This window comes from Sebastes fasciatus, chromosome 15, assembly GCF_043250625.1.
Source record: "Sebastes fasciatus isolate fSebFas1 chromosome 15, fSebFas1.pri, whole genome shotgun sequence".
Classification (NCBI taxonomy): Eukaryota; Metazoa; Chordata; class Actinopteri; order Perciformes; family Sebastidae; genus Sebastes; species Sebastes fasciatus.
Window position 1 is genome coordinate 13,326,785 of NC_133809.1, and position 12,585 is coordinate 13,339,369.

Sequence of the window (12,585 nt, forward strand, 5' to 3'; positions counted from 1 at the left end):
GACCCTTGCACCAGACCAGTTATCAAAGTGTAAATTCAGACTAAATCAAACAAGGCAGAAAACTGCTGCCGCTCTGTATAGGTCCTAAGTAAAAAGTAAATATACTGAGTATTAGTCACAGCACAAATTGATGTCCTGTTAGCAGTGATTTTATGCTTCGCTGGCTCCAAGTTAAGAAACGGATTTCCTGGAGCACGATTTTGCAGAGAGAGTCAGTTTGACCTTTTCCATCACATTCAGCTTTGCCGTTCGTGCCTCCATCTGTTTGAAATCCTCCCCAACTTCTTAAGAAACCCTATTACATGACATGCTTACTGAAGAACTAACTTCCCTTTCTTCTTGCAAAGCCAAGCGGACGTGATGAGCTTTATCGGACGCTTTGATTTCTTTCTGCTTCGGTCGGCGAGTGCGTACAGTATATGTGGACATTTTGTGTATATTTCCTTCCGTGCTTGCATTCCTGTGTGTGGTCCGTGCGGAAGTGTCCATGCAAAGGGGCATGAATGTTAAAGTGTTTAGCTGGTCTCCAAGGCCTTTCGCAGACCTATCTAGGAAACCAAGGCACAGAGCGAAAATTGCACAGGCGCTGCTGAGAGCTGATAGCCAGGCACCGAAGTAAACAAATAGCAGAACTGACAGACAGAATAGGTATATAGCCCACCACACTTGCTGACTGAACCTGTCTGCTATTTATTGGCTTTCCCCAGGCACAGATTAAACACAACCCTTTGCTTCAAACAACCACTGACGCTACATTTTTCGATTTATGTAACTGCTTGGTCGAAGTCTGTTAATTTGTTGGCAAATATATTAAAACTTTTAAAGCCTGTCTATGCAGCTGGCGCCCCTTTTCGTTGTGATTTATTAATGCGCAGCCTGTTTCGTGTGCCTCGGAGGTGCTCTGTCGCCATTGTCGTGTCCATATGTTCGCCTCTGAATATAATAGAGATTAATGGCGTTGTTGTAGCGCTCTGTGTCTTCTCCCACACTCCTAGTCTTCAACTTCTATCCATTACCAGCCTGCATCCTATCCTTCAACAGGCATAAAGACTATTAAAAGACAGAGTGGGTGGGAAGCAGGCAGACAGAGAGGAAAGACCTGAGCTAACACAACAATAACAGGGTGCCTGCAATGGTACTTAAATTGAGGATCACTCATCCAACCTGTTCATCCCTTATCCCTGCGTGACTCATCTTGAATAATCTGACGCCTTCTCTCGTACTGACTACAAAAGACATCATCCAGACAAAATACATAATGTTGTTTAGCACCGGCATTAGAAGCTATATTTAAAGCTACAATAATGCATTTTATTTCTCCTTGAAGAAAGAAATGTAATGCGTGTCCTGCCCTCCTTTCTGTCGCCTGATTAAATCTGAGCGTCTGTCACTCGTCCCGATGAGCCGAACACTTTAAAGCATCATCCTATTCGCTGAGACTGAGGTAATGGTATCAATAAAGCCACCTGCAGGTGTTGAAGAAGCAGGCGATAAATGCAGGCAATCTGGAAATAACTGTGCAATCTGTTTGAGTGATGGCTTGTGATAGTTTAAGGATCACTGCTTGTTTAGTCTGTGAAGCTGATCAATAAGAGCTGAATGTGTTGGGACTGAATTGCACATAAAAATTCAGGAACACCACACAAAAATGTAGAAGAAAATAATCTATAAACTGTTACTGTTCGAGCAAATAGTTCCCGAAAGCAGGAGTGGAAGAGTGGTGCAAAATGACGATAAAGCATGCAGGAAACTTCTCACTTCTGCACACATTCACACAGCTTCCCTTTTATGTCTCCTCACTAAGCTATTTAAACCCTAACTGTCTGTGCCTGAAGGTGCAATCAGTAATCAGTAAAGTATTTTATCGGCTCTTTGCACAAATTGACCATAATTTATCAGCAGGGGTTCACAAGTGTTGCTCATCAGTGTCACTCCTCTGTTAAGTGTCTTCTGCGATTTACAGCTTTGCTAACAGAAAGAGCTGGGCAGCTCTGTGGTGTTACAGTGTCCACGCACCGGCTGACCTATATCTTTTGTCAGTGGCTGAAATACATTTTTGTACAGATTAAACAAACAAGATTCAACATGTTAATTGTTGAGCTTTAAAGGTGCTGGTAGGCAGATTTTTTAATTTTTTTATTTTGTGGGTTCTTATGTATGTATGCTTGCACACCCCTTTCGTTTGAGTCTTTTTGCTAAGCAAAGCCAACCGGCTCCATGCCGAACATTTTACCTATTAGGGTTGGGCGATATGTTAAAATTTTCCAACCGGCAAATTGTCAGCCCAACAACGGACGATTGCCGCACTGGTTAGTCTTTCCAACAATCCTCAACCAAGTTAGAACTGAAAATATGACGGCTCTGCACGTTGTTTACCCCTGCTCTCTCTCTCTCTCTCTCTCTCTCTCTCTCTCTCTCTCTCTCTCTCTCTCTCTCTCTCTCTCTCTCTCTCTCTCTCTCTGCCTAAATTTTTAAAATTAGAGTGAAGATACTGGTATCATATGAAATTAGAAAAGATAAGAAATTCATTGGTACCAACCGTGTCATACTAGCTTGTCGCGAAGGAGTGTAAATAAAGCTCCAAAGTTACACTAAATTTTGGCAAGGAAAAACTGTCATGGCCATTTTCCTGAAAATGGGTTTTCTGGGTACCCACGAGTCTCCCCTTTACAGACATGCCCACTTTATGATATGCAATTATGTTGCTAATTGATTTCCAATAATGAATATATACATACATTTGCATAAAGCAAGTATATTTGCCCACTCCCATGTTGATAAGAGTATTAAATACATGACAAATCTCCATTTAAGATACAATTTGAACAAAGAAAAACATGTGTGATTAATTTGTGATTAATTGTGATTAACTATGAACAATCATGCGATTAATAGCGATTCAATATTTATATCGATTGCCAGTCCTAATACAAAACCAAAAAAAGAACATCAGTTGCAACATACTCTATGTCTAAGCTTTTTTTTCTCATCTCCCTTCCTCAAAGTAACCTCCTGCTTTAATGTTACTATTTAAAGTTTCAGTATTATGCGGTAAAATATCTCAGTTAGAGAAATCAAGATCTTCACCTCCTATCAGTTCATATTATTATCAGAAAAACACAAACATCGTTAATTTCAATTGATTTTTAGCAACCCTGCACTTAAATCAATAACGCCGTAAAATATTAACACATTTCCACATTCACATGTTGCTTGTGTGCATCTAATGGTGCTGTATCTCTGGACACGCTCATTAGTTATTATTGATTACCTGCTTCCTGCTGTTGTTAACCTCTCTTACAAACGACTCTGTTGAGCTGCAGGGGAGGAAGAACCAAGCAGAGGATAAGATATTCCTCTCCTCCTCTAATTGAATCTCACCTTTCAGCAGAAACCTGTGGCTGCCAGCCCAAGGTTAAGGCAGTGCTGATATTGCCTCTCTGCTCGCTCTCACCCACTACACTCCCTCGCTATGAATTATTCACATTCACAGTCACAGCCGAAGAGAGGCCAACGCAGGAGGAGATAAACTCAGCCTCTTAGATCAAGCTACTGTATATAAAACATTCTTTAGAGGAGCTCTTTCGTCGGTGGCGCTTTTGGTTTTATTGGGTGTGTTTTGTGTTTTATGAGCCTACTCCACCAAATCCACAACATATTTATGAATGAGATGATGTCCGGTCCAGACACTTTTACACTCAAACTCCCCCGGCTCGCTCCAGATCGTATGACTTTCCTGAACATTTTCCATCAATTTCTCCCTCACGCAGACTGGAACCAGATAATGAGAGTGTCAGTGCTCCTCCAACTGTAACCAACACGATGGACCTAATTTACTTTCTCGTTTTCTCCAGCTCCCATGATGCAACAGGACAACCATTTTCTCAGCCACAGAGCGAGAGTTCTCATTTTAAATAAAACGATACAAACAGCAAGATTGCAGAATAGCACGCACCCCTGAATTCATTTTTCAACATCGCCTTTACGGAAGATACTTGGTGCCAAAGAAAGAGTAAAATGCTTTAACTGAAAATTTAAATGAACAACATATTGGAGTGCAAGAGGTGTGCGAAAGAAGTATCCACATACTGCTTTAAGGAGCAGGTTTATTCAAGTCTAGAAGAGAACGTCTTAAATTGCAAATCCAAAGCGAAAACTGCTCTAAATTGAAAGGAACCGACAAAGAGAGAGAGACAGATATGCATAATAGCAAAGTACGGTCTGACCTTGCTCTTCTTATTTTGCTTTTATCACTTGCTGTCTCTCTCTCTCGTTCTCTTTCACTAACGTTTTCTTTCACCTCTGCTGAAAAAGGAAGAAGTGAAAGAAAATAGCCCTGATGAATAGACCGAAGCTGAAAAGGAGGCGAGAAGGTACAGGAGGAAGCGGTTGTTCCATAACACCGCAGAGTGAGGGAAGTGGTGTTGATAAAAAAAATGATGAAAAGCAGGAGATGAATGGGAAAGTGAGGCGGCAGAAAGGACACGGAAAGTCTGCTCTAAGTATAAAGTTTGTTTAGTGGAGTGTGGTCAGGTCCTATGAACTGCAGAGACAAATCCCCAGGCTGAAAAATCAGGGGCAACAGTGCAGAGGGCATCTCTAGTATGGCCACTCTGTGAGGCAGGAAAACAAGATGTGAACAGAATAAACAATCAAATCCTCTGCTTGTAAACATGCTCTTTAAATTCCCCAATTTTCCTGAACATTTTTAAGATTTATTTTATCAGTTAGAGATGATGAAGTCCCTGAGACGACTGCAAAACAAATCAGGTTTCGTTCTTGCAACAGCATCAACTTTATTCAGTAAAGCAGAGATGTGTTATGGTAAATGTCCACAGGGGCGTTTTTTTTATCGTGAGGGATCGCCTCGCTTCGTCGCATTTGACGCTTGATGGGCTGCCACTAGACACAAGGCACCTGATTGGACGAACGCTTTCCCTCGTGGGCTGCTGCTCTCAGCTTTCAAACTGGAACCAACATGACGGCTCTTTTGGAAACTTTCCTCTCTTGCTTAATGAAAATAGTTCACTGAAATGTGTTTCTGAAAACATTTTGTGCAAGAGATAAGCCATGCAGTTGCTGAATCTGTCTTCATTTTAGATTGACAACGGTTAGATTAAAAGTTTCTAGGTAGTTTCCAGAGGCGGTGAGTTGTGCCAGACGACATGTACCATTTGGTGAAGGTATGTTGCTTGGCGCGGTGAGGATGTTGCTCCACTTTCTCCAGTCCAAGAGTTTTGGTTGTCGATCCACTTACGGTGATAAGAAAAAAGTGAAAAAAAATGTCCATCCCAGTTTCTCAGTCCAAGGTCACATCTTCCAAATGTCTCGTCTTGTCTGATCAACAGTCCAAAACCCAAAGATATTCAATTTACAATGAAATAAAACAGAGGAAAAACAACAAATCCTCACAAATGAGAAGCTGGAATCAAAAACAATATTATAATTGTTGTTGCTCTCATTGACAACAATTATAAATGTCAGAGTAATGTAGTGCGAATCCAAATTCTGACTTACTTCCTGTCATTATATTATGCCGCTAAACTGCTAAATGTAGTTCTTTGTAAGTCAGTCAAAGCATTCAGTGAAGCAGGGCAATATCACAAAGGCATAATTAACATCCACCACAGTTAGAACCATTGAAACATTAGAGCCTAAAAGGAACTGTACGTGTCTATGTAACAACCGTTGTGACCAAAAGGGAAAAAATAGAGACAATGTTCTGTTATGTTAGTTAGTTTGAAAGCAGTTGTTGATTTCCAGAAAAAGAAAGAACGTCTCCATTTAAAGTAATTTTAATAAAAAAAAAATATATATTATTAATTTACTATTGGAAACTTTAATTTAACGTTAAATTAAAGGCTTTTTTATTTAATCACTTTGAACTTGGAAACCTAATGGAGGGTAGTTGTATTGAACAAGTCCACATAGAGTTTGATGTTGAGGATGTTTAACGCAATCATACCCAGTCTTCAGAGTTGTATTGAGCTTTTGTCTCTTTTGATGCTTCTTATTGTTTGATGTGAATATTTTCTTTCCAAAATGGCATATATCCTCTTCACTTTTCATGGATCCAATCCTCCAAAAGGAATAAATATATATGCTGTATGTCTCAAAGATGACTCATAATGTTGATAGTGATTCATACTGGGTTTTATGTTTATGTCATTCTGGCAGTGAAGATGTCATATATTTCCAAATGACAGACGTCTCATTTCGAAAGGCAAGCCTTCAATTTTGCAAACCCACATGTTCTGCTCATTTCACCCTCATTATAGCAGATCCTCCAGCACGGTTTACGGTTTATTGGTTACGAAGGAACAGTATCGGCTCTCACACAGGCATCCATCAGGTGCACGATCTGAGCTTGTTGGTTTTTGTTTCCGAATGTAATCATGTTTTCCTCACAGCGAGCGGTGCATCTTTGGCAATGCGTCCCACTGAGTGGCCTTTGAATGTTTCCTCAGCGCTGGCACGGCAATGCAGAGGAATCACAGACACTGTTGTATTTTTAACAAATTCGTGTCAAGAGATGAGGCATGGAAAACACATCGCCTTGTTTGTTGTCAAGGCGAGACACCCCAGGCAAGAATATTTTTTCATGCGCTGGACAATTTTGTGCTAGTTTGCTTCCATAACACGTCTTCTTTCAGACTAGTGTAATACACATTTAGGTGTTTATTTTATCACACTTTGTCTATTTGCGTCTCTAGATGTCGCCTAAATTTACCAAAAGATGGCATTAGATAATACCTCATTTGCATATTTAAACATTACATTTCAGAAAACTTGTAATTAGGGCTGTCAATTGATTAAAATATTCAATTGGGATTAATTGCATGATTGTCCATAGTTAATCGTGATTAATCGCAAATTAATTACACATTTTTAACTGTTCAAAATGTACCGTAAATGGAGATTTGTCAGGTATTTAATACTCTTATCAACATGGGAGTGGGCAAATATGCTTGCTTTATGCAAATGTATGTATATATTTATTATTGGAAATCAATTAACAACACAAAACAGAGGTCAGAGCAGAGGTCAATGGACCCCTTTGAAAATGGCCATGACAGTTTTTCCTCGCCAAAATTTAGCGTAAATTTGGAGCGTTATTTAACCTCCTCCGTGACAAGCTAGTATGACATGATTGGTACCAATGGATTCCTTATGTTTCTAGGTTCATATGATGTAAGTATCCTCACTCCAGCTTTAAAACTGAGCCTGATACAACCTAAAACTGCGTTAACACCTTATTATCGCGTTAACTTTGACAGCCCTACTTGTAATACAAAAAATAATTGTCTTAATGTAAGTAATCAACTGGGGAAGTTTCACGGTGATATCTATTAGTCAATTTTTTACCCTATTCATCTGTCTTGCAAAATGTATGGAATTTTACGATACATATCTTTAAAGGTTATTCCTCTCACGCTCTTACCCAGAAATCTCCACTTCAGCAGCAATTACATTCACCAAACATTCCAGTTTCATTCATATCTATATTTTGAAGGTTTTTACAGAGAGATTTGTTCATATATCTTTCATACCCTGATTTATAGAACATTTTATTCCTAAAAACATGGATGTTGACAGTGTTTTCTGATTTATGGAGTGATAAAAAAGAGATATCTAAAATTCCCTCTGTAAAAACCTTGGACTCTAATATGTCAACAAAATGAAACAATCATTTTGAACGTGGCTTTATCCAGTGTTTCTGGATTTCTGCTCTGGAAATGTATGCAGATTAGCACATATTTGATAAGATAATACCTCATTTGCATATTTAAACATACATTTTCAGAATAAACTCGTGTAGCAATAGAAGTTAATGCTGATGTTTAATAATCTCTAAATCCTTTACTTGAATAAATCCTAGCATGACAACAAGAACACCAACTCCATCACAGCAGCAACACACTGAACCCCCATACTGCCTTATCTTATAATCATATACTTCACTATGTGATTAATGTGATGTGATTGTCTCTATATGCCAACTGAAGATGAAAGACACAGAGCTCCACGCCAAAATAGAAAATGATAATGATCTTTACTGAGCGTGTCATTTTCCTTTGTCATGCCGACGTGTTATGACTAGAATGAAAAGACTGGTTTGAGTGACATGTAACTTAATTATAATCCCTGTAAAGTTGCAATCAGCCTGTTGCTTAGAAACAGCAGCTTTATAACACCTCGTCAACTCCAATAACTGTATACAGTCGGAGAGATAAGTGTGCAGGTTTTGAATGGCACCTGTGTGAGAGGAAAATGTGTCAAAGTTAAATGTTTTTTTTTGGGGGGGGGGTGTCTCACACCTGTGTGACTTCTCTTAAAGGACCAGTGTGTAACAATTAGGGGGATCTATTGGCAGAAATGCAATATAATATTAATAACTATGTTTTTTCTCTAGCGTATAATCACCAGAAAATAAGAATAGTTGTGTTTTCGTTACCTTAGAATGAGCCGTTTATATCTACATATGGAGTGTGTCCCTTCTTCACGGAGCCTGCCATGTTGCACGCCATGTTTCTACTACAATAGCCCAGAATGGACAAAACGAGACGATAACGTTACTCGTTGCTGTCGCTGCCACTCCCTAAATCTTTCTTCGCCTGTCACTTCCCACGTACAGACACACTCTATGCACTGGCTCTGCTCCAAATGACCTATGCTACTCTTACAACAACTTCAGTTGGCTTCAGGCTTCAGTTGTTTGTAATCTGCAACCTCACCGCTAGATACCGCCAGATCCTACACACTGGACCTTTAAATAAAAATTTTGATTATTAAAGCCTGCTCATAAAAGAAAAATCTTACACACACTGCAAGTCACCTCTTTGTTAGTGCTACAGTGTGACGACATGTCATGGAGTGTTTTCTTGTGGGTGAGAGGTTTTGCTCATTACAGCTTGCCTATATAAAAACTCTGTTGCCTCAGGGCAAAGATGCCACCCAACAAACTTCTTGCTTTCCAAAACGATAAATTCAGCCGTCAACTCAACAGACAAAATATAACACAAGTAGGGCTGTCAAAGTTAACATGATAATAACGCGTTAACGCAAATTTGTTTTAATGCCACAAATTTCTTCAACGCAATCAATCTTTTGGAGGTTGTAGCGGGCCCAGTTTTAAAGCTAGAGTGAACTGCTATGAAACTACAAAACCTAAGGAATCCGTTGGTACCAATCGTGTCATATTAGCTTTGTCGCAAAGGAGGGTAATTAACGCTCCAAACTTGCGCTAAATTTTGGCAAGGAAAAACTGTCATGGCCATTTTCAAAGGGGTCCCTTGACCTTTGCCCTCAAGATGTGTGGATGAAAATGGGTTCTATGGGTACCCACGAGTCTCCCCTTTACAGACATGCACACTTTATGATAATCACATGCATTTGGGGCAAGTCATAGTCAAGTCAGCACACTGACACACTGACAGCTGTTGTTGCCTGTTGGGCTTTGGTTTGCCATGTTATGATTTGAGATATACAGTATATATTAAATATATAAATACATTTGCATAAAGCTAGCATATTTGCCCACTCCCATGTTGATAAGAATATTAAATACTTGACAAATCTCCCTTTAAGGTACATTTTTTAACAGATAAAAAATGTGCGATTAATTTGCGATTAATCAAGATTAAATGTTTGAATCGATTGACAGCCCTAAACACAATATATACAGTATTAAGTACTCTATATGCTTGCTGCTTTTCTCCATCGTTTACAAGACTGTGTTCAGGCAATCAACTGCTTATTCTTTAATCATGTGGGTGTAACGGAGAAAAGAAAAGAAACGGCAATAAGATATCTAATTAGGTGTAAGCCTTCAGGAAAATGAGACATCTGATTAGCGTGTCCTCCTCTTGGTCGTGGAGAAAGAATCCAGCATGATTCATGAGTGGTCACAGGTAATTTTGTACCGAGCATTTACATTTCGCAGGGAAAGATGGAGAAATGACTCATCAGTCGACAGATTATCAGCGAAAGTTACACCCTGTTAAAAACTTGTGAATTTGCCTCACCATCAGGCTTGTTTGATGTGAGCCATCGGTGAAAGTGTAGCCACAATCAAAGACTCAAAGCAGGTTTGCTCAACACATTTCAAATAGGAAAGTAAGTGATGCAAAAGAAGCTTTGAAACGCATGCATTAGATTGTATCCAGATGCAGCCGCTGATATATGCTTTTAAGCTTCACTGCTGCTGTTGTGTTTGTGAGATTCAATGTCACAACATCACCGCTCTGCAGCGGCAGCTCTGCACAATTCATGAGACTTGTAATCCAGGGGGAGCGATGTGAGATATACGTCTTCATTCGTCACAGAAGATCCTCCTGTCTCAGTGTCGTGAAAGTGGGCTACAATAATAGCTCTTTTTTATTTCACACTGGCTTCAAGCCTTGTAGTGGGGCTCTTTAGGTTTATCTGTTCATAGTTGTGGATTGGGAATTTGCAGGCATCCTCGAATAATCAGGCTATTAAGTCCCATGAGTGGAGGGCTCACAGTAACACTGGTACTTGAAACACAATGACCACAACCTAGAACTCATGTACCAACCCACTGAACCAATTCTGCTAAAATACAAGCACATTTACTGCTTTACACTCAGACTGCAGTTCTAAACCACACTTTTTTTCAAAACACTACACTCAAGGTTAATCTTTTGTGTTCTTGTTGAACAAAATGCGAAACTTTCATTTTGTACTATCCTCTCTGACTCCTCACAAGGGCAAAAACATGTTGCACAATTATTCCATTAGCAATCAGAGCTTTAGAAATGAAAAGGCCACAGGTGAGGAGTTAGAGGCGGATTGGAAGAGCAGGGAAAGCCTTGGGCTATGTTCCAAATCACATACTTTTTCTTTTTACTTTTAGTACATACTGCAGCTGCCCTTACAAAGTACTGTTGCATGCAGTATACATCACTGCCTCAAATAACCAAAGATTAAATGTTAGTTAAAATGACTATGCAACCCACAAAGAGTGCAATCAGACTACCAAACATACAAATTGCCATGTCAATGCCAATGATGATCCCTAACGACGATTGAATACAACTCATGTCTATTAAATATTTCTCAAATTAAATTAATTTTGTATCTGTGTTTTTGACAGCTTGTTTGGTAATATTGTTTTCATAATTTTTTCAAAACCCTGCCAAATGTTGACAAAAGCAGCCCAAATTTCATCTACCAGCCCATCGCTATTTTCCCCCACCCAGCTTCATGAAAAGTAGCCCAATTGGGCGGAAACCAGCCCAGTCTGACAACACTGCTTCTGATATTTTAGTGAGAAACTGGTTTAACTGTGGTTAGTGTGTTCACCGAAGATAGACAGTGAAATGTGAGATATAAATGTATTTAAAATAATATGGGTGTATATGAATTGTTTTTTCTGTGTCCTGTGTTTTTAAGCAGTGTTGATTCAAGTCACTTATACTGAAAAAGAGTAAGATAAATATGGTTACTAATGGTAACAAAATTATCTGTGTGCAGGTTTAAGAAGAGATGATCCAGTTTTGGCGAGCCAGGATCCATCCAGGGGGCGCAGGAACAGTATCCAGCCTACTTTGGAGTGACAACAACCTTCAACTTCAGAACAGATACCGTAAGCACATGATCTCAACTAACACACTACCTGGGTGGTAACGACAATATTCACACACACCACACTCCTGAACTGAGGAGAACTGAAAAGAACTGAACTGGGTTTACATGTTTATTTTTCCTGTATTGCAAAAAAAGGTGTTCTCTTTAAGCCTTATTCGCTGCGTGTCATTCGCTTCTGAGTCAAAACCCATATATCATGAAAGATTTTAGTTCATTGTAAATTCACAAGTTGTTAAGTACACAGTGCTACATGAGTATGAAGACATGATAATATAGATCTATCTATCTATCTAAACTGGGGAAAAAAAGTTCGGAAACTTGTATTTGGTGGATTATTTCTCTGTTGTTACAATGCTAATTGGCATTGTATTTTACATCGTTGGAAAGCCTGTTTATTTTGGCAATTTTTTCTTGGGCGCTACCCACACAATCAGCTGTGCTGCTCATCCCACAAATGCATGATCCTTACAAGTTTGACATCATTGTGAGGGTAAATAAACAGGCTTTCCAACGATGTAAAATACAATGCCAATTAGCATTGTAACAACAGAGAAATAATCCACCAAACACAAGTTTCCGAACTTTTTTCCCCCCAGTATGTATATACGTAGGTAGTGTAACAGAAGGCAGAAGTCTCCTGATAACTAATTCATACCAGTATTTTCCTTTCATAGTGTTTTACATCGGGCACATCAGTGTTCAGTTGGTTCTTAGAAATGTCTATTCACATGATGGTGTGTGTGTGTGTGTGTGTGTGTCATTTGAACACAAAATACTATTTTGAGAAGTCATAACATTGTTTTGAAGGCAGACTTTCATCTTGCAGGATATTTGTGGAGTTTTGCCTTTTGTGTGTGTGTTTTGGGATCTGTCTGTTCTGAGAATATGAGGTATGCTTTCAGAAAACGGGTGTAAACAATTGAGAAACAATGTAAAGAAACTGTTCCCATACAACTCCTCATAAATACTAAACAC

The 12,585-nt window shown here is 39.2% G+C and overlaps 1 protein-coding gene across 1 annotated transcript in view; it reads left to right on the plus strand.

Annotated features, from left to right (window-relative positions):
- Nucleotides 1-12,585, plus strand: part of begain (brain-enriched guanylate kinase-associated) — a 153,879-nt gene that overhangs the window by 67,734 nt on the left and 73,560 nt on the right. The window contains exon 2 of the mRNA XM_074661084.1: nucleotides 11,497-11,645. The gene's annotated coding sequence lies outside the window, so the exon portion shown is untranslated. The remainder of the gene's footprint in view (nucleotides 1-11,496; nucleotides 11,646-12,585) is intronic.